The sequence below is a fragment of the Rhinolophus ferrumequinum genome, chromosome 6, assembly GCF_004115265.2.
Source record: "Rhinolophus ferrumequinum isolate MPI-CBG mRhiFer1 chromosome 6, mRhiFer1_v1.p, whole genome shotgun sequence".
Lineage (NCBI taxonomy): Eukaryota > Metazoa > Chordata > Mammalia > Chiroptera > Rhinolophidae > Rhinolophus > Rhinolophus ferrumequinum.
Window position 1 is genome coordinate 56,075,760 of NC_046289.1, and position 23,019 is coordinate 56,098,778.

General features: G+C 39.7%; 1 protein-coding gene across 2 annotated transcripts in view; it reads right to left on the reverse strand.

Moving 5' to 3' along the window:
• Positions 1–21,078, reverse strand: part of TMOD3 (tropomodulin 3) — a 63,406-nt gene extending 42,328 nt beyond the window's left edge. The window contains exon 1 of one of the 2 annotated variants that reach the window (XM_033108942.1): positions 20,882–21,078. The gene's annotated coding sequence lies outside the window, so the exon portion shown is untranslated. Of the gene's footprint in view, positions 1–17,950; positions 18,026–20,881 lie in introns of those variants that run through there. The other variant, XM_033108943.1, reaches the window with a different exon arrangement.
• Positions 21,079–23,019: the final 1,941 nt, after the last annotated feature.

Sequence of the window (23,019 nt, forward strand, 5' to 3'; positions counted from 1 at the left end):
AAATCCCTATCACCTGGTGCCAGCAGAGCAGCCCTAACGTCACAGCACAGCGCATTACTCACGTGTTTGTGGTGATGCTGGTGTAAACAAACCCACTGCGCCGCCAGTCGTATCAAAGTGCAGCACATACAATTACGTACAGTGCATAGTACTTGGTAATGAATAAACGACTATGTTCCTGGTTTATATGTTTACTATACTTTATCATTATTTTAGAGTGTATTCTTTCTCCTTATAAAAAAAGGTTTGCTGTAAAACAGTATGTTGGGTTATGCTAGAAGCAACCTCATACAGCTTGTGTTGACTGCCTGTCTTGATTGCATCATTTCGCTTGTGCTCGATTTAATCTCATGTTGTTTTCTATAGTAACAAGTACACAAGTTGGTGGCCTAGGAGCAGCAGGCTACACCACGTAAGTGCACTCTGTGATATTCGGCAGGATGAAATCGCCTCATGACTCATTTCTCAGAATTTATCCCCACTGTTAAGCAGCACATGACTGTATGTAACAAAGCCGATTTCTTAGTCAACACATAGTTCAAAAAATACACATTAATTATTTTGAGCATCCCTTCCCTTTCCTCTCAAAGGTATTCCCAGTAAGGGCCATAAATGCAATGGGGACCCTACTAAGGCGGCACTATAACGGACAATACGACAGGAACGAGACAGCAGGAAGAAAGACAATGTTACATAAATACACACGCCACCCAGCTTCTCTAGGTTTGGAACATGACATTCCTTGGAGTGACTAGAATAGTTTACTCCAGTAGATTGCCCTTTATCCTAAAGTAAAAAGCTATCATACAACGCATGTTTATACTAACGCTTAAAGAAAAAATGCAGAAAATGAGCGCATTGCCCAGCTTCAGCAAGGGACTAGTACTATTACTCTCATGCTCTCCTTGCCAGCTGCGTCTCCCTCCCCCAGAGACATAGCCATTGTACTGAATTTTGAATTACTCATTCTGACTCTACATTTTTACCTTAAATGTACCTATCCTTAACACTTTTTGTTTTTGGCTTTTTTGCACTTTATATAAATTGACTTACACAGTATGTACCTTTTTTTCACTCAACATTGTCTTGAGTTGATGCTTAGAACTGTACTTCTTTCACTTTCATTTCTACTATGTTTCCCCGAAAATAAGACCTAACTGGAAAATAAGCCCTAGCATGATTTTTCAGGATGACATCCCCTGAACATAAGCCCTAATGCATCTTTTGGAACAAAATTTAACAGAAGACCCGGGCTTACTTTTGGGGAAACACGGTATATAGCATTCATTTGTATAAATGAACATTTGTGTTACTTGCAGTCCTCCCCCCTCAATTTTTTTGCTATAAACAATCTGGTTACCTACTTCCCGTTATACATGTACAAGAGTTTCTCCAAGTTGTTCAAACCTAGGAATGGGATTACTGGGGAAGGGTATGCTTATGCTCAACCTTGAAAATAGTTTGACATTACCTACCAAAGTGGTTGTATCAACTTCCATGACAATTCATGTTGCTCATCCTTGCTAAATGTTGATATTAGTATCAGGGTTTTTATTTTTGACCATTCTGGGTCAATGTGAAATTATATTTCACTGTAGGTTGAGCATCTTTTCATATGTTCACTCATTGCCCAATGGTGTTCCTTACTCAGTGAAGAATTTGTTGCCCCCCTTCCCCCCCCGCCCCGTTTTTTAAGGAGGGCGCAGCTCACAGTGGCCCATGCGGGGATGCCAACCGGCAACCTTGGTGTTATTAGCACCACGCTCTAACCAACTGAGCTAACTGGCCACCCCATCATTGCCCATTTTTATATCATGTTATCTTTTTTTAAAAATAGATACTCTTAATATATTCTGGATACTAATCTTTGTCAGTCATATGTAAAAAAAAAATCTCTTCCATTTTCTTTCAATTCTTAGTTTATTATGATATTTTCTAGGCGAAAATGGTTTTAAGTGTTTTTTTAATTTAATTTCCTAAGGAATTTACTTGTTTGGCTTGTTTTATGCTTTTCAAAGCAATAGAAAGCCATTTCCTTCAGATTCAGATTATGAGATTTTGCCAAGAGACAAGAAATTTCAGGTAATATAATAGAGTTCCCTCAGAAGCTTCAATTCTGCTTCAATAAAAAGCAAACCACCAGTGTTCATCCCACCTAATGTCACTCAAAACTTATTAGCAGCGTCCTTTCATCAGGTGTTCATTTTCTCAGATTTTCTAACTTGATTATACCTTCCCTCTCAACTCTCCTCCTCTATTGGGGAATGTCTGCGTACTGAAAATGTTCCAAGTGTTAGCAGCAGAAAATCCTCAAGAAGGGAAGCTCTGGAAATACTGCTTTGATTTGTTTTCTGTCCTAGGGATGACCTGCCCTCACCTGCTCATCCTTTGACATCTACCTACTGGAAGGGGAGCAAATTCTGAATGATGAAGAGGTGAATCCAATGTGCTAGAAAAGTATTTCAAATCTATCCTGTGTCCACAAGGGCTTTCTAAAATCCCCAAACTAATGTAAAATACGATTCATAAAAAAGCAACAGATAACTTACACAGCACAGGAATGGTTTTTTGTTTTTGTTTTTAAGGAGGGCGCAGCTCACACTGGCCCAGGCGGGGATAGAACCGGCAACCTTGGTGTCATTAGCACCATGCTCTAACCAACTGAGCTAACTGGCCACCCCAGGAATAGTTTCGTTAAAGCATTATATTCTCATAGTCATTTTTAAAAATATATATAAGCAAAAAGTTTGTATATACACAAAAGTTAGGTGTGCCTGGTAAGTTAGGAAGAAGTAGAAATTTTTTACAGTTGAAATTCTGGTATGTGCAGACTGTTTCATTCTTCACCCTTAACTCATTTTTTAGAGGAGCAGTTTTCATGTTTTAGAAATCCTTGGGGAGGGCTGATTAAGACACAGATTCCGGGCCCCACCCTGGTTTCCTGACTGACTGGACTGGGGCAGGGTTGAGGATCTGCATTTCTGACATACTCCCGTGTGGTGTTGGTCAGGAACTGCATTTAGAGCTTGTGTTGTGTCAACTCTGACAACTAGGTTGTGGTGGCCTGTCTTTTCCGCCTCACAGGCTAAAGAACTTTATTAAGATAATCCCCCAAATCTACAGGGGCTGTCGCCGTGGTGTGCTTTCCTTTTCACTCTGCCACTGCTTTATCTCATACTCAAGGACACTGGGAAACTCCTGGAATATTCGGGGCCAAAAGCCTTCGTTCCACTAACCAACCTCCTTTCCATTTATTACTTATCTCTAGAGTCCTCCTTCTTTTTCAAACTGGACTACCAGGACCCTGCTAATTTTCAGATGGATTCTCAGGAATCTCATTTCACTGAGGCATTTTAAATTTTAGCTTTCTATTTGAATTAATTTTTAAAAATTTAAGCCACATTCTAGATCTTTCGGATCGCTTAAAATGAAGCACTTGTAAAACGTCAGATGCCATGTTTACATTTATATGTATCATGGCACCAGCACCAGGTAGAACCTAAATGATGTGTTCGCACAGAATGGAGACAACATTTTGTAACCAAAGGTTTCCCTAAGATTCAAACATAGACAAATGGTGGAAGAGCTAAGTTTGCACATGACTAACCTACTTTCTTAATCCTTAAAATTAATATAAGCTACACAACAACCCAAACAATGAATACATTTAGTTAAAGCCCATTCCCATGTCTCTAGACTCTATAATCTACTACCTAAACATATGTATTGTTGACTGTTAGTTTCCCCCTGACCTACAAGATAAAGTCCAAATTCCTCAGCATGAAATCAACAGTTCCCAGCCTGGTCCTAGCTAGCTTTCCAGTATTATCTTCAGCTGCTCCCCACCACATAGCCTATATTCCAAACAGGCCCCTAACTTCTAGATCTCTATGCCTTTGCTTACTCTGCTCCCTCTCTCTAGAATGACGGCATTTTTTCTTGTCTACCTCCATCCTCAATGGAACCCCTACATGTTCTTCAGGGCCCAGCTGAAGTGTTGACAAGCATGTGGAGCAACCGAAACTCTCATCAATTGCAGGGGGAGTGCAAACTAATTCAACCACTTAGGAAAACTGTTTGGCAATATCTACGAAAATGAAACAATTCGTACCATAATGACTCAGCAATTTCACTCCTAGCTATAGACCCAGAGAAATGAGTGTTTGTTAATCAAATAAGATGTATAAAAATGTTCACTGTGGCTTTATTCATAATATCCCTAAACTGGAAATGACCCAAATGTCCATTATCAAGAGAATACACAAATGAATTGTGGTATAGACATAAAATAGAATACTACATAGTAAGAAAGAGCAACTACTCATATGTGCAAAAACATGAATCTCACATGCATTATGTTGAAAGGAATATAAAAAGCTAGACTTAAAATAATACATACTACATGCTTTCATGTATATAAAATTCAAGAAGAGGCAAAACTAATCCATGGAGATGGAAATAGTTATTGGGAGACACTGATTAGGTAGAGACATTAGAGAAAATTCTGGGGTGATGAAAACGTGCTGTATCTTGAACTGAGTAATTATACAAGTATACACAAGTATATACAACCAGTCAACAGACTCACCCAAATAATCATGCTTCTACAGACGATGTCACTATGCTCTTGAAAAGTTTGCCAGTCTGGTAATTGCACACTTCCCAAAAACCGTGGATAAGGACTTGGTCTCCTCTGCTCAGAGAGATGATGCCTAGCTAGCACAGCTCTCCCTTATTATAGTATTAAATGCAACTTGCTCTTTTTGTTTCAGACGTTGACTGTTGACTAGCAATCTCATGGCAAAAAAAAACCTTGCAGTGATTACATATTTAAAATAAAAGTATTTCAATGTTGATATATGTTAGATAATAGTAGTTAGGATCAAAATATTCCCTCGAGATGAATATCCACGAAATCTTTTGACCTAGATATGGTTCACCACACAATAACTTCATAAGTATCTGCTTCAATTTGCTTTGGTTAAAAGATTCAAAATCAACATTCCTTTTTCTTGTTAGTTTTGACCTGGCTTCAGAGTTAATCTGGAAACAATTTTAAAATAAGTTATCTCTGCCTAGAGATTTTAACATTTAAAGATCTAAATGCTCTCTTGTTTAATGTTAGGCTTGAGTTTCATTTCTGCTGGTCTGAGGAACATTCTTTGATGGAGAAGGCTGGAATAAAGAAAGTAATCTCTATTGCTGGCATTGTCAAAAGCAGAGGCTGAGTATGAAAATCGATCAGCGATATTACGTGGCAAAAACATCAACTGCAAGGGAGTTTTAAGAGTCTCATAAGGTCATTTCCTTTTTATAAGTCTATGATTCTAGATAACACTAATTATAACCAAAAAATGTACTTTGTGTCCGCTGCACCCAAAGCACCATGTATACAGTATTTAACTTCTAAACAATGAAAACCATTTATTTTAGTTGTATATAATGTGTATTACTTTTATAGTAAATAAGACTTTTTTTTAAAAGAAAATAAATTGGATGCTAAATCTACTCTTTTGTTTGGTTCACTGACTCTGCTATACAATGAACCCTAAAAGTGCATTAAATAATGATTTTTGTGGAGTTCTTGAGTTGAGCCAAGTGTGGGTACATCTGAATGAGGTAGTTGCTTTGCACACAAAAGTTTGAGAAAATGGTGGCTGATTATTCTGTATAAAAGTTCCACGGAAACTAACCTACCCAAGTATGAGATTAGCTAAGTAGCCCTGTCTATCCTTTCATTGCTACTGATGAATTTTAAAAATGAGATCTATAGACCCCAAAAGCCTAAGGTAAGAAAATAAAGTCTGAAGTCTGAGGGCAGCCCAGAAAAACTTGTTAGGGCTAAAACAAAGAAGAGATTTAATTGGAAGCAGATTACTGAGGGCAACCTTCAAGAAAGCAGCCAGATCATTTCTGTGACTATTACAAGAAAATGGTTAACAGGTTCCTCATACCACTTCAAAAACAATCTTTCAATGAGACTCTGCTGAGAGACTTTGTGGCTCCCATGAGTACCCCACTTCCTCCTCTGGCTCAAAGCAGCCAAACCAGCTTCCAGTCCTAGCCCTCTTTTCATTCTTCTTGGTGGAGCAGCAGGATGAGACACAAGGCCAGGTCGGAGAGGAACCCAGTCTGTGCAGACCAAAGACGAACGCCACAGGGACCACTCAGTATACCGTTTCTCAGTACCAAAGGATTTTCAGTCTTTTCTTCTTCCTCCCCCACCCTTGGTTTGTTTGTTTAACAGAATGGGTAGACTAGGAAATCATGAAGCTTTTCTAAAAGTTGTTACAAACAAAAAAATTAAAATAGAAATGACATCATATGAACAAGTCTCTCAGGGTAATAATGTTACAGAGCTTTCTATCTTGGCTGGTTAACTTTCAAGAGCCTCCTACCAGTCACAGTGTGGACAAAACCAAATGTGATTATGAGGTAGCTTGCAGGGAAAGCTTATCAGTGCTCAGCCATCAATTAAAATGCTGAATCCATTCCAAGTATCTAATGAACAGACTAATCTGAGGTTTTCTTTCTTTCTCTCCCAAAGGGAAGTATCACTATGACTCATTCTTCCTCTTGCAAGAATTTTCTTAATCTACCAAGTTAGTAAGCACTGGACTATATACAAAATCCTAAAATAAACTAGGCTAGGTCTAAAAGAAATCATACTGAGAGCAAGCTGAATTTTATGCAGTGAACAAAAGGTAAACAATAACGTCGTTCTTCAGTTTCATCCCTTCTGAACTTCCTGGGCTTCAGACTTGACTTTTTTCTTCATTCTGAAAAACTCTTTTTCTCCTTACCAATTTCACCATCTTCAAACCAATATATACTAGGGGTGCCAAAAAAGTATATATATTTTAAGAGCTGTTATCTATGCTCAAGCAGTAGTCCGCCATAATCAGAAGTGTCTGGGCACTGATGGTAACCACTTTGAGCACCTCTTGTAATTGCAGAGGTCAAACATGACTAGTATTCATCTTTTGTTATTGGTATATATTATTACAACTAATAGTTTTTTCCTTTCTTAAAATGTGTATAATTTTTTTGGCACGCTCTGTATTTTTATACATTTACTAAATGTCTCTTTCATTTAATGTACTGTTCTGGGGGCGGGGACATTGGACTGGGGTAGCAGGACATGGGAGAGGAAAGGAAGCATGGAAATAAGAGGAAAAGAATTTGAGAAAATTGCATAGAACAGACTGTTGTTCTATTACCCCACTTTATGTTTCGCAAACTGGAATTTAAAGAGAACACAAGAATCAAAGATATGGCACAAACAGGGCGCAGAAATTGTAATACTCAATTGTAGATTTAATGTTAAATCTAAAAACAAATTTAATACTTTTCAATTTTCTTTTGATACACTATTTCTATCAATTTACAAAAGTGGTGACCAGCAAAATTGGGCTTATAGTGAAAATATATCTAATTCTCCTTCGGACCGTCTCCTGCCACCTTCCATGATTAGAGTACAGCACAAGTGGTACACTGAAAAGAATGCATCATTGGGCTGTCTCTTCTCTTTCTCCACTCCCTTTTTACATCCATGGGCATACAGAACCCTACACTCTAGCAATTCTATATCAACAATTGTGCCACAACAAAGATGAAGAAGTGCATCATTATTCAACTGAAAATGTGTTTATATAGAAAATATACCTCCAAATGAGGAAACTTTCCTGGGAGAAGTCAACGATTCTGAATAAAATGTGCCTCGATGAAGTTGTACATGACTGAAGTTAACAATACTTGCAGATCCAATGATTAACGGTTAATAAGGCATCAAACATTTTGTATAAAAGTTGTCCCAGCATTCTAAAGACTTTAAAAAGATATGGCTTTGGTAAAACATAGAAGAAAGTGCTCTAAGGGATTCTAAGAACTAATCTAAACCACCAAAATACGCCCACAAGACGTGGAAAATGTCAGAGAGGATATTTTTAATATGAAGATTTCCCAATTCAATGATCATAAAATAAATACTAATATACACACAGTATACAGTTACTATTGTCACTTGTGTTGTATATTGTTATTTGTATTTGTAATTGCAAAATACTATACTATCTTGGTCAAAATGTCAAACAGTACATTAGATAAACATTGAAAATAAAAAGTCCTTAAAGTATCTCCCCTACCCTGTCTCCTTCTACTAGTATTTTAATCCTTTGAGACCAGATTTTGTTTTGAACCAACAAATCTCTTCAATAAAATTCACTCTTTCTAATAATAAAATTCAACCTTTCCCTTTTTTGTGGAGGATGGATCTGGATGAATTGTAATGGGGATAAGATAGTAATATATTTTTGACAAATTTAAGGGGAAAACCTAGTCTTAAAACTAAATGAAAAAAAGTCTTCAATTTTAGCTAGATGCAATTCAAGCCCCTTTTCTTTGCTAGAATAAGAAGAGTCCTATCTTTAGACTGATGACTACTACTGAGTCTTTCCCAAACAAACTGTGACAAACTTAAGTACCTAATATAATCCAATTCTCACTCGAGGAGGAAAAACAAACAAAATCCAAAAGGAACACCAACATTCTTTGGGAGAAAAAGTCCAGCACTTAGCTCCTAGCACTGACCTGGGGGGTCAGTAGATCTATGGAATTAAGGGCTCGGTGACTTTGAGCAAGTCACTTCACTTCTCAGCTTCCTGGGCTACATGAGGAATAGCCAAAATACACCCGGTTCTGCCAATGGACTCCTCCACGTCTATGACAGACAATGCAAATCAGACACTTCTCCCCAGAGGGTACAGATCCTGACTCAGTCCTTAGGCAGCTACTACCTAACAGACCAGAGAGGTGTCACAAAGCCTGTTCAGTTTAGCCCAAGGCTCAATGGACTCAGGTCTGTCCTAGCTCTAACAGTCTGATCTTAAAGGAACACGCTTTAATCCAACCTTGGAAAAAAACAGTAACTTACCCTCATCACTGCCAAGATGAACAATGTTTAAGTAGAAAGGAAAATATGAACACTGAATCATGCTAGATAAGCACAAAAACAATAAAGTGACATACTTCAGGAAAGTGACTTGAAAAACCAGGCTAGATAGATTAAACAACAAAAGAAGTAAATAATGAAGTCAAACGTGGGCCCATGTTAAGCAACAGAGAAAAAGAAGTTAAAGTGGAATGGCCATATTAATAAAAGCTTTTCTGAAAAGTCCCATATAAAGCAAATCTGTACAGATCATTTCCTACTTCCCACAATAAAATTAGAAATGTTTCTATGAAAACATAAATTCTCAACGCATCATAAATCTTAGGAATGAATGCTAAAAAAGTTTAATCACAAAATTAAACAATAAATTTTATTAACACAGTAAAAATACTTATTCATTTCTGCCTTGTTCTTTATTTCAGTTTCTCTTTTAAAAATAAGTTTAAAAGCATCTAACTACTGGTTTTATTTTAATTAAATTAGAAAACCATGATACTCAAGAGTAACATAGTACTGGAATATATTAGGGAAAAAAAACTTTAGAATAAAGAAAATAGATTTCGAACTTAGGAAAGACGCCTTTGGGACACAGGCTTCATAAAGGCTTTAGTTTCAGACAATGATTCTAAGGGACTTTAGATGGGCCAGCCAACGCCATTATTCATCCATATCCATTCCTCAAATCTGATCCACTTTATTATCGTAAGAAACATAATGGTAAAGAAATGACCCCTAAGATCCTTCTAAAAGTCTACTATCAATTCAACTTGACTTTTCAAAAGTACCTTGGGAATAACTCTGGAAGGATCCACAAGAACCAGAGATAAACTGGAGAGCTGAAGATACAGAGTGTTCATTATATATTCAGTGGTTCCTTTGGGTTATGTATCAATACGCATTTGTTTTATTTTTAATTTAAAGAACTCAATCGTTTGTTGCATTTTGATGCTGTGTATGAAAAACCAGTAACAAATACTACCTCTGACTTTTGAATGATGCATGCTATACCCTGGTAATAGCAAAAAGTGCTTTGGTGAAACAAAAGCAAACAAAAACCATTAGCCATCAAAGAGCGCCTATTAAAAGAGTTTTAAAACATTAACTAAAAAACCCCCAAAAACTAACAATCTATGAGACAAATAGCAAAAATCATTTAAAGTGATATATGCTCATAATTATATTATTCTCCCAAGTTCCACAGCTTGGGACCAAAGCCCCTATATAACTGAAACTCTGAAACTGGGAGTAGGGCCAGTTGGGGGTGTTTTTTCCTTTTCCCTAAGAAAACATCAAGAGAAATAACTAATTTTTCCAAAGTTCTGTGCAGGCCTTCAAAGCCTTGTGTCTCTGGACCCTTCCCGTTCCCAGGAACAGTTTCAGTACCTAGTAAAATTTCTGAAGCCTCATAAAGAGAGGAAGTAAAAACAATGCTTTACCAAGCTCTCTCTCCCACGGACAAACTCTTGTCCTTAGAGCTGACTCTAAGCTCTTGTTTTCCTGCTCTGAAGAGCTTGATCATAGTCACCTGACTATGCTTGCTGAAACGGTGCTTTTACATTTCATTCCTTTGCTTAGAAATTTTTCTTATTGCTTAGGTGTTTGTATTTTGGCACTTTCTCAGGTGATCCTAATAAAACTCCACCTTCCTACTTTCTACAAGAATTATTAGGAATCCTCTCCTCTAATCTGGCTGGCTTCCTCAGGGTCTCACAAAGATCGTAAGTTCAGCTTCACCCCTCTGCCTCATTGGTTTCCCACAGTGTGTGAACTTCTCTTCAACAATCCTCCTTATTCCCAGATTTCACCTTTCTGTCCTATCCAAACTGCACACCCTTCAAAGTTCAAATCCATTCTCGGTAAAGCCTTTCCAGCTCCTCCAACCCTAATTACTCTTTTCTACTCTGATGGTTAACAATACTCAGGGTGCAGCACACCATTTTGCCCCAATACCTGTCACTGATTTGGGTTTCTGGTGCCCCAACTGGCGTGACTGCATGCTCCTCAATGGATCAGGCCTCAGTCTTACGTGGCGAAGGCATTTCATACACACTTTCAGAGAAACAGCACACTTGTGACTTTTAGGGATACCACTGGTTTCACTCTAAACAATCTCAGGGGGTTGGAGGACATTACCAAGCTTTGCTACAGCAATTAGTCTTCAGACTAACGTGGAGAAACAGCTATGTTTGAAGAGGCTCCCGCCTACAATTTGCATAATATGCCTTGATGTCTCATGTGGAGGTGGGCAATACAGAATCAATCAAAGAAATTTGGTACGCGCTGCAGTTAGGATGTCATTCTCATGGTGGGACGCACCCCAGAAGAGAGAATGAGATTCCTGGTCAACCGGGCAGAAGGGAGCCATTCTTTAAGAAAAAGACACTGCCCCACCCACCACCGTGAGCCTGTGTCCCAACAGTAGAGAAGAACCTCATTCTTAACGGGGTACTATCATATACAGAAGGAGTAACTGAAGCAATAACCAACAATGGCTTACTTGTAAGTAACCACGTGGCAGCCAGGAGTAACAGTCATACAACCCACAGTAAGTGATCTTGGGAACAAAAAGGATAAGGGCAAGACGATTATCCTCTTACAGACCAGAGAGAGCCCCGAAGAGTTTTTGATAGGAAAACTCATTTGGTATTACTGAATTGCACACTTCAAAGTGGATGAAATTTTATGATATGTAAATTATGCCTTCATGAAATTACTCAAAAAAAGCAGCTTTGCTAATTGACCGGGAGTATTTGCATGACGTGAAGCATCGGACAGTCTAGTGGACTGTAAGGAGAAGGTATTCACAGGATTTTATTGCAGTTTCAAGACAGAAGGCACAAACCTCTGGTACAAAAACTTAGATTTTTTTCATATTAATATAGGAGATTCACTATAAATGATACTGAAAATTCCCAAAATATAGCCTTTGAAAAATACGTATACACATAAAATCCAAACCATATAAAACTACTGAAATAATGAGAACCATACAGCTAGTGGAGATAGGTCCTGGGAAAAAAAGAAACGGAAGGGCTGGGGGTGGAAAACACACCAAATTAATATTTAAGACGTGGTAGTTGAAAAAAGCAGAACTGATGAAAGAAGGGAAGTCTGAGAAATCATTGCTATTGGCCAAGAACGCTGGCATGCTGCCCTCAGGGTCATAAGGTATGCTTTCGCCGAGGTTCTTTTAAAAAGGGCTAAAAAACATTTTTGTCTTTAATAGCAAACAAGGGAAATCAGGAGAGCCATACAGAAGTGAAAAAACAACTTAATATAGAGAAGGAGAGGAGGTTGCTGAGAGCTTAGTATATGTAAGGACCCAAAACAGGAGTTCAGGATAATAGTTCTAGAGTTAACACTTATGATACCAACTGTAAACTATTATTTAAACTGTCTGTATCTTACTTACATCTTAGAAACACATTTCTTTCATTTACCTGAGTTCCTCAGATTAACAAAGGCCATATGCCATATTCCAATGTAATGAAAAGAAAAAGAAAGAAATCACTCATTTGCATACCTATTATATGCCAGGAACTTGAACATACGTATCTCATAACTCTGCAAAACGTGACTATCCCCATTTCAAAAAGAAACTGACGCTCAGTAGGGATAAAGAGCCTGCCCAAGGATATATAAATTCTCAACAGTAGATGTGAATTTGAACCTGACCCTAAACTCCATGCTTTTCACACTGTATCACACTGCCTCTACAAAATACTCACTTTCCACCATTTTATTACTTTTATATTACTACACACCGCACATTAATAGAAGCAAATTACTGAAATGACAGTAACAGACAGGAAGCAACAGCTGGAGGCAAAAGAGAAGCAAAAACTATAAAGTAACTAAAGCACAAAAGTATGGGACAATTTAATGCAATTATCAATAGCCTATAAATTTCAACAACCTCAGAAAGCAATTCAATAGCAGAATAATACCTGATGAACACAATGAATTCTAAATCCTATAAGCCTCCAAATCATCTTGGTTAAGTTTGGAGGACTCTATTTAAGACGACCAGGAAAAAGTTTTGTAATACTATATTTTTAAATGACACTTAAATTAGCTTTAAAAAATAGATTTCAGGCAGTGCCGTCGGCGGTTCCCTGATCTGTCTCTCGCTTTAACAGTGTTTGGATGGAACAGATCCAGGGACGCCCCTTCTTCCAGCCTCTGATCACCCTCCAACCTCTTTTGTAGTCGCAACCTTTGGCACAATCTCAGCCATCCTCGGCCTCTGAGACCAGCCAACACCGTTTTTTGAGCTTAACTCCTTATGGCCGAGTAACCATGGGCTCCCAAATTCATTAGAATTATTCCACAGAGGTGGAGGCCTCCGCCAACCTGTATCTCCTACACCTACCTCTCTCTGGGCTTCTGTTTCCACCACAATGACGGGGCTCTGGAGGGCGTGGGCCACTTCTGCAAGTTGGCCAAGGAGAAGCGTGAGGGTGCCTAGCATCTGCTGAAGATGTCAAACCAGCGAGGCAGCCGCACCCTCTCCCAGGACCTGCAGAAGCCTTCCCAAGACATGTTGGGTAAAACTCAGGATGCCATGGAAGCCACCACATTGTGAGAACATGAACTAGGCCCTTTTGGATCTGCACGCCCTCAGTTTTGCCCACACAGACCCCCATCTCTGTGATTTCCTGTATCTATCTTCTCCATAAGCTGTGAGGACTTTGAGGGCAAGCATTTATTTTTGTATTGTCAGCCTAACATAGCAGATACTAAATAACTGCATAATAAAATAACAAGGGAGTTCAGTAAGGTTTGAGATCACTGATGAGAGGACCTGGTTTTACCATATCCTAACTGGGGGGCAGAGTCAATGAAGACCTTCTTGCCAAGCAACCATGGGCTCCCGAAGTCTACTTCCCCATGCTTTCAAAACTCGGAAATAAAAGTCAGAAATGTTTTAGAAATATTTAACTTGCTCTAAAATCGGAACTCTGTCAAATGATGATAAAACAAATTTTAGTAATTTATTTTAAATTTAAAAAATATTGCTCTGATTACCGTTACTCCCAAAAGTTAATCCTAATTAATGGTCAAATGGTCAGTCATAGCAATAAACAGATACTAAATAAGAGATACACCTACGTTTAGCTGTTAATCTGCTAGATGTAGTTAGTGCAGACACAAAAAAGATAAGGCAAGGTCACTTCCTTGTGACGTTGGGCACCAAAGGAAGCATGTTTGGGAATGAGCAACCCTAAGCCCCGTGCCTGGGACCACCCTTACCGAGGCCCTGTGAAGTACACACCGAAGAAACCACATAACAATGCTCCCTCCCTTGCAAACCTTTGGTACAGGGGTTCGCGCAACTCAGGCAAGATAGATCAAATTCTCCAGGAATCTGGAAAACAGAGAGACAAAACCTCAGTTGAGAGATCATGTATCACCCCATCTGGAGGCAGCATCACAGAAAGTCAAAGTCATGTTTAAGCTGAAGCTAAGTGAAAAACAGGAGCCAAGAGAAAAGCCAGTCTACAAAGGAGAGAGCAAACCAGGGCTCAGGCCAGGGTGAGGGAGGCACTTGCCTCCGGTGCAAGATTTAAAAGGGCACCAAAAACTCAGTAATCAAGATAACACTGTAATGCACACTATTTTTAAAAATCCAAATTAATGTTCTTGAATGAAGCAGAGGCACAGAAAGAAGCTGAAGAGAGTCCACACTCGCCATGAACAGAGATAGGACAGGGGCTTTCCAAGGGCCTGCTCCGCATTCACTTCAGGGAGCTCCGCAGCCTTACAGTAACAACTACTACCACTGCCAGCCCTGCCACCGTCCCTTCCAGCAGGCTAGCTTCTGTGGGTTTGTGCTCCTGAGACCTAAGACCCTTGATTGATACACTCTATTTGGGAGAATGAGACATGCACATAAAGCTTTTTTTTAAAAAAAATCAAGGCAATATATAATTAACTGACAAAATGGTACTGAAATTAGTGTTACAGGAGTTCAGAGATCACTGTGGGTGGTCAGAAAGACCGGATTTCACTAGATAGAAGGGGAGGGGAAGGACGTATACTAAGCAAACAGATCAAAGTACATGCCAGAAGTAGAGAGGGAGCCGGGAAAGGAGAGGAAGAAAAGTGAAGGGGAAGGAGTGATCCTCACACACCTGGTATTATGGCCAAAGAAGTAAACAGAGCTCCATGCTTTTCTGCCTCCAGCCCTCAGATCACACTGTTCATTACACCTGATATAAGTGCCCTTGGTCCCTTTTACTCATGTTCAAATCCTTTCACCTATTTCAGGGACCACCAGTTCAAACACCTCTTTGAAGAGGTATCCATGGTGTCCTACTCAAAGGGACATATAGGCCAGAACTAAGGTTGTGGCAGCAAGAAAAGAAAAGAAGATATGGCAGAAGAAAAGGCTGAGCAGCTGAGTGTCATGGACAAGCACTGTTCTCTGGTGGAGAGCAAACTGTACCCAGGAGTTCAGCTGCGATATTGTGCGAAGTCCAGGAGAGTAAGATGTGAGATATTTGAGGAGGAGTAATAATGGGGGCTCAAGGAACGTGGCAGAAAACAGGCAGGTGTAGCGGGTGTGCTGACGACTAACAGAAGGCCCAACTGCACCAAAGGCCCTCAGAGGTGCAAATGTGCAAATCTGTCCCAGCCCATTTCTCTGTATGGTTCTGTGATTCTCCCCAAGGAACCGTAAATCTTAGGGACAAATAGCAGAAAAACACGTGCGTGCGTGTGTGTGTGTGTGTGTGTGTGTGTGTGTGTAAGGGGGATGAAGGGGCCTTGACTTTCAAACAATCACATACCTATTGATATTTCCCAACTGAATCAAGCTTGTTTACCCACCGCCCCACCCCATCCCACCTCTCTCTCCTGCCAAGCAGGTCCAGAACCCCAGTGGCCATACTAAGGAGAAAAAAAGGGGAGGGGGAAAAAAAGAGCAGCTATTTAAAAATACGAACTTGAATCCATTCACCATGAACAAAAAATCTGGGGGTTATATCAAATCTTGCCATGCTTGCTTGCCCCAGGGTAAGCGCTGCCTTCACAGATGCCAGAATAATAATAATGTATACATTTGAGAGGCCTCCTCTTTTTTCACTAGTACGTGTGTTAGGGAATACGCCTTAGCAACTCCTCATTAAAATGACACCACAATCAGAGAACTAAAATATTTTGTTGGTTATTTTCCATATGCAAATCCCCTACTTTATAATTGTTTAATAATACCCTGTTCAAAGGGATTGTTATGCAATAGGCTAAGAAACTATCTACAAGTCTATATATGTACTGTGTTTCCCGGAAAATAAGACCTAGCTGGGCCATGAGACGCTCTTTCGTCTTTTGGAGCAAAAATTAATATAAAATCCAGTATTATTTTAATATAAGAACGAATCTTATAATATACTATAAGACTGGGTCTTACATTAATTTTTGCTCCAAAAGACGCATTAGAGTTGATGGTCCAGCTAGGTCTTATTTTCAGAGAAACACGGTACATATTAAATAATATATACATATCAGACGGTTGTTACTGATTAAAAAAGCTTAACTGAAAGATCTAGGAATTGTTTAAAACACCAGAATACACTTTAAATAAATTTAACTGGCCATCATGCTCTCATTCACTCTTGCCCACTCAGCCCTCATTTTCTCCCAGCTTACCATATTTTCATCCATTTTCTCACACACAGTTCAGGAACTGTGTTCACCTGTATGTACCTGCAATCAGATCAGTGCTTAGATATGCCCATATATGAAACTATTTAATTGTAAAGGGTTATCTCTGTGCATCGGTTACCTTAGTTTGTAAGCTTGTCTTGGTGTGTTTGTGTTCCCTCTAGTGAGTAGGTGTGGGTGTTTGAACGTTTGTACCGGAGCGAGTGTATATCTACCTGTACAGGTCAAAAACTGTGCACATCCATGGAGGAACTTTGTCTGTGTTTCAGAGATTCTCAAAATGAACTGTTAAGAGTATTAAGGGCGAAAGAAGACCATCACAAGAGACTACATATTGTATGATTCCATTTATATGAAATGTCCCACAAGTTAAAACCATAATGACAAGTTAAACCCATAATAAGGTACCATTTTACATCTTCTAGTGTGGCTAAAATAAAAAAGGCTGACAACACTAAAAATTGGTGACACCGAAAATGTGGAGCAACTGGAATCCATATAAACCACTTGGGAGAACTGTTTGGCAGTTTTTTAAACAAAGTTAAACATCCATCTACCCTATGACTCAGTAATTCCACTCCTAGGTATTTATCAAGAGAAATGAAAACATATATCCACAAGAGACTTGTAAAGGAATGTGCACAACAACCTTAATTATAAAAGCCCAACTTGGAAATAACCCAAATATCCATCAAGAGGAAAACAGATAAACAAACTGGGGTATATTCATACAGCAGGATATTATTCAGGAATAAAAAAGAACAAACCACTGATACATAAAACAACACAGATGAATCTCAAAAACATTACGTTACCTGAAAGAAGCCAGACACAAAAAAAGCATATACTACTGTATGATTCCATTTATGTGAAGTCCATGACAAGATCAAACAAATCTATGGCGGCAGAAATATGGGGTCAAAGTGGTTGCCGTGGGAGAGGAAAAGGGCTGGAAATGGGCATGAGGGAAATTTCTACGGTGATAAAAATGTTTCCTATCTTGTTTTCGTAGACGTTACAGTGTATAAAATTATCAGAATTCCTTGAACTGGACACTTAAGATATGTGCATCTTATTGAATGTTAATTCAACCTCAATAACAAAGTACCACTCTGCTTCAAGACACAGGTTAATGATTTTGTTTCAGAGAAAATCTATATTACCACACACACATTTTCAATTATTTGCCATTTTGATTATTCTTATCTCTATTCCTTTATTACTACAAATAACCTAATGGATTACAGACACATACACGTAGATAAATATAAGTATACGTGTTCATGTTTTTCATAAATAGCAAATCGAGTTTGATTTCAGGATTTCAATACGTACATAATGGACTAGTAGAGGTCCAGAATTTTCTGCTTTCTATACTATTTTCCTCTCAATAGGATTTTATAGTTGTGATTTTAGAGGATCTGAAATAATACTGAGAATAAGGCAAGTAAATCAAATGTCAGCAAGGAAGGTCGATGACCGAAGGACAACAGTGCTTTCACCACTGTTAGCCTAGGGAATAACGCCCTCCTCAACTATTTTAATTAAGAGAGAACACACACATTTTTAAATTTAAGGAGAATTGAAAAGCTTGAAGAATAGTCTGCCAGCTAATTTGACCTTTAACAGTTGATAATGCAGCCTAAATAACAAGGCAGTGTACATCAGACTGACACCTGAAAACCTACTGAGCCCTTTTTTCCTACTCTTTTACTGGGTCCTCCTCTGTCTTCCTCTTCATCTTTCCCCTCCCTCTGTGGTTCTCTACCCAGGTAAGCTTTTATCCCCACCACTTCTCACCCTTCCTATGATACTGCTCAAATCTAATTGATTTTTCATATACTCAGCTCACCCTAGGTTCCAAATAAGTAAATTTACAAAATTATACTGTATTCTATTGTAGATATGGCACATACACTCAAACAGTACAGAGAGTATAGCCTGGGGGGACAAAGATGAGCAGTGAGTGGAAAAAAGATGACTTCATTTATTTCTCATCCCACAACTGTAGAAGATCGCTCCCTCTGAACTCCTACCCATGTTTTTATTCCCTCCCTCCAGATGGCCTTACAAGGCTCCGAACTATAAACAAGTACACATGCCTAATCTCAAAGAGAGTAAGTTCCCCCACAAAAACCATGTCTTACTGTCTGCATTCACCATGAACCTAAGACAGTGCCTTGTAAAGGATGGGGTAAAACACACGATGAATTAGTGAATTACTGAATTAATGTGAATGAAAACAGTTAAGGGTGGAAGAGGAGGAGAAAGAAAAAAAATGCTGAGAGGATTCAGCCAAGAGGAAGGAGAAGAGAAGGAAGGAACAGAAAAAACAGAACAGAAAAAACTTGTGAAGGCAATTCTTTTGTTAAAGTGAATGATTACTTAAAAAAATTGAGAGCGGGGGAAAAAGCCATCGCTATGCATCTAATATCACAGGTATCAGCACTGGTCTTTAAACTGTCACTACGAACACCTTAAAAACATCTCCCAATCCTTACTATTCAGTGTAGTCTGATAGTAACTACAGCATTCCCTGTCTGACATGCAGGTCGCAGGGCCCTACTTCAAACCTACAAGATCCTAGGTGATTTATGCATGTTAAAATTTAAGAAGCATCACCCTACACCATTCAAGTCCTTTCTGCTATACTGAGTCTGTGTTTTATTTACGTGGATCAGTAGCTGAGACTTGAAAATCTCTGATTAGAGTGAAATCTATCATTATAATGGGATTGGACTTAAATGTATGTAAATTTAGTGAAGTTAATTACAGAGTAACTTGGCCTGAAGGGCGTATCACAAAATTTTGACATCAGTCATAAAAATACGACTAAAGGAAATTGAGCAGTAGGTCAGTAACATCCTATAGAACTCCTTTTTGTTCCTTCATGCCTAGCACAGGGCTTGGAACAACATCTGCAGCCAATGTTTTCTGAATGGACACAATAAATGAATTTTTTAAAAATCGGAGATATTTAGGGCTGGAATAATCTTAGGGTCATCTGGTCCCAAAATCTCATTTTAAAGATGAACAAACTAAAAATCCTGAGATGTTCAAAAGTAAGCAGGCTGAAAGAGAATATATTGGATCTCACGTTTTAATTCACTTTTTGTTTCTTTCATAGGAACCTGTGAGAAAGGGGGTTCTAAATATTATAACAAAATGACTGAGGGCTCCGAAAGAAGTGATAAGGTAAAAAGGTGCCTTGGACCAGGAAGAAGAAATCAGCCAAGATAAATGAGACTGGACAAAACCATTTTTCTAAGCCTAATTTTTCTTTCTGACAGGCCAATTACTTAATCAAGTTAATCTGCCGAAAAATTAATCTGAAGAATTCTCAGAAAAAGAAACATGAGCCGCAAGAAAATGTTACAAACCAAGGGAGACCGCACATAACTAATTTAAAGCTCCACAGGCTTATTTCCTGTTCAAGTATGACCTCCTGGGATAAGTTTTACTGCAGTGTTCATTACCAGATGACTTTTGGTTTTAAGAGAAGCCAAGGGCAAGTTGGAAAGGCGACTCTTAACTAAACATAAAACAAAAAACCTGCGGCTGTTTCCCATTTGTTTATAATCAGAATGCAGGCTTGCAGAGGAAACATACCAATCTCCGTAGGCAAAAATATAACGACCCAGTCACGTCCTCAAAAGGAACCAATACCCAAACTTCACAGCCGGATCCAGCTGTGCTGCACGGGAGCCAGGAATTTATTCTAAGACAGCAAGCAGATAGATCAAAATAGCGAATGCAAGACAAGCCAGATTTCAATCAAAAAAAGGGTGTGCCCTAAGGGTCTTTTTAATTTTTTCCTTCCCAATTTGCCACAACCAGAAGCCTTTGAAAGAGTATTGGTGAGAAAACCCTTTTAAGATGATCGTCCCCCGAGCTACGCCTGGGTGGAGTGGAAAGGGCAGGTAGGTACCAGGAGCTCGCACAGCCGCGGGCCGCGAGGACTGCGGCCGGAGGGGAAGGGGCCGGTCTCGAACCCGGGGAGGCCCAGCCCCCGAGTGATTCATCTCGGGGTTCGCGCGCCTCCACCGCGGGCGACGCCCAGTGCGCCCCACCGGTCCCCACCAGGGCCCATTCTCCCCGAAGCAGACCTCAGCGTCCCCCCGCCCCCCGAGAGGGAGTCGTAGGGAAGGAGACCGGGGCCAGCGGCAGGAAGGCAGCAACCTCTCCCTCCTTAGCCACCATGGCCGGTGTTACTCCCTTGCCCGCGCCCGCACACGGACTTCCTGGAAAGCACCCGGCTGGACTTACCTGACTCTCGTCCGCTGGGGCCACCGACTTCTTCACAGACCGACAGGGACTGCGTACCGCCCGGTTCGCAGCACCCGCCCGTCCGCTTGCGTCTGCCTCTCAGGGAGTTGCCGGATCCACCCGTCACCAGCTCCCCCAACTAGACCGCGCTGTCTGTGCGGCCGGTTCCCCCTCCGCCACCCAAGCGCCTGCGCACTCCCAGGTCGCAGGGTATCTTGGGAGTTGTAGTTCGAGAGAAGAGGGCGAAGCTCGGCGCAGACCCTGGTCTTTACAATCTGTAGGACATTGAAAGCAGTTGTGGATACCAACCAAGCCTTACTCCCGCCTGAGACAACGCTCTCTACTCGTGGAAATATTTAACCTCGACCCACTGGGAGCTATAAGTATTAGCTAGAGGCTCTTTGGTATAGATTTCCTCTTTACTTTGAGTTTTACTAAAGAGGTACACAAGGCAAGGCTTGTATTGTATGTACTCTTCGTAGTGAATGCGAGGACATGATATCGAGTCCTTTAAACTTGTCATGAAAAACTGATAGAAAGGTAAACAAATAAAGGCTAAAGCACAAGAGGGGCATAAATCAGGCGGATGTCATCTCAAGGGCATAGTGACCCTAGTGATTTCCTTAAGCCTGCAACCATGGATGATGTCGTTAGCTGTATTCCCTACATTCCCCGGCAGTTTCGGCCCTGTCCAGTCCTCCCATTCCAGCGGCAAGCTCTACACCAGGTAGGGCAGCTGGGCTTACCTGGGAGGATGCTGCTCAAAGGAACGGGACTGGGGCAGATGGGTAGTCTGGAGGGGAGGATGAAGAGAGTGGGAATACCTCAGAGGACAGTTCGATGGCTGCCTTTTGTGCAAGGCTCTGAGGAGAGGGAATAGCAATGGCCTTCCATTCATTCACTTACTCACTCACTGGGAATTTTTCTGGCCTGCTCTTCAGAAGTAAACCATTCCCAGGAGTAATGCTCAGCTTTGATACACCTTTCAAAAATGCAACCAGGAAGAAGACTGAAGTGCCTTCATGAGACACATTACAGCTACACCCAGTGTGGGAGCCAACGAATGGTTACACCTCTCCTGGCATCTATTTCCATTCAGAGCAGGGAATACTCTGGGTAAGCACCCTGGAATTCCATGCAACTGGCACCCACTAATCACAGCAATGACTATAACTAATGATTTGGAGTTTTTAAGAAAAACCATCCTAAATTGCAAATACTCAGAAGATTGTCAACATTAAATCTTGTGGCCATTAAATCTTATTTTCTATAACATCTTAGTGTGAATCAGTTTCTCAAATATTCTTGGAGATAACAGCTTTCTGAGAGTAACTTCCTACAGAATTCAGGTTCAACTAATATTTATTGACTTAGTCCACATCAGGCACTGTATCAGCACTTCCTTTATAATATCGCATCCAATCCTCAAAATAATCCTACAAAGAACATATTAGTATCTTCCATTTCTACCGATGAGAAAACTTAAGACTCAGAAAAGTTAAGTAATTTGCTCAAGGTCACACAATTGGAGATGCAGAAATAAAGCGCAGGTGTCCTGTCTAGCATGCTTCCACTGTTGATCAGATTGATGTATCTCCTAACTCTCATCAAAATTCTTTAAAGTAAAATAGTCTGTGCAATTTTTTTCATGTCCAAGGTGAAAAAAATTATCTAACACAGTCCAGGGAGATGGTACTCTGCATGAAATTAATGTCTAGTTCATTTGCTAGTTCAATTTTTCATTATAAATTAATATATAGGTATTCTGGCTTACCAGCAAGTCTCCTGTGAATTCCTGCTACACCTCTGGGCCATCACTCCAAGAAAAACTTGACAAAATGGAATTCCTGAACAGGCAAAGCAGAGGACCATGGCCATCTAGATAGGGTTAGTTTGAAGAAGGGCTTTCCTGAATATTTTTTCTTTGCTTTTTAGGCAGAAATGGCTTTCAATTTAGTGATTGACTTAATCTACATCTTTCCTCCTGGACCTTCCAATATGGAGTGTTAGGCATACATTAAATGTATTTTCTCTTTTATTTATTCATATTAACTTTTTTCTAACAATTTCTGAATCTTATTTTAGTTCCTTTATCTAAAATAATGTGACTTGGTACTGGATTTCCCCCTTTTTTTTTT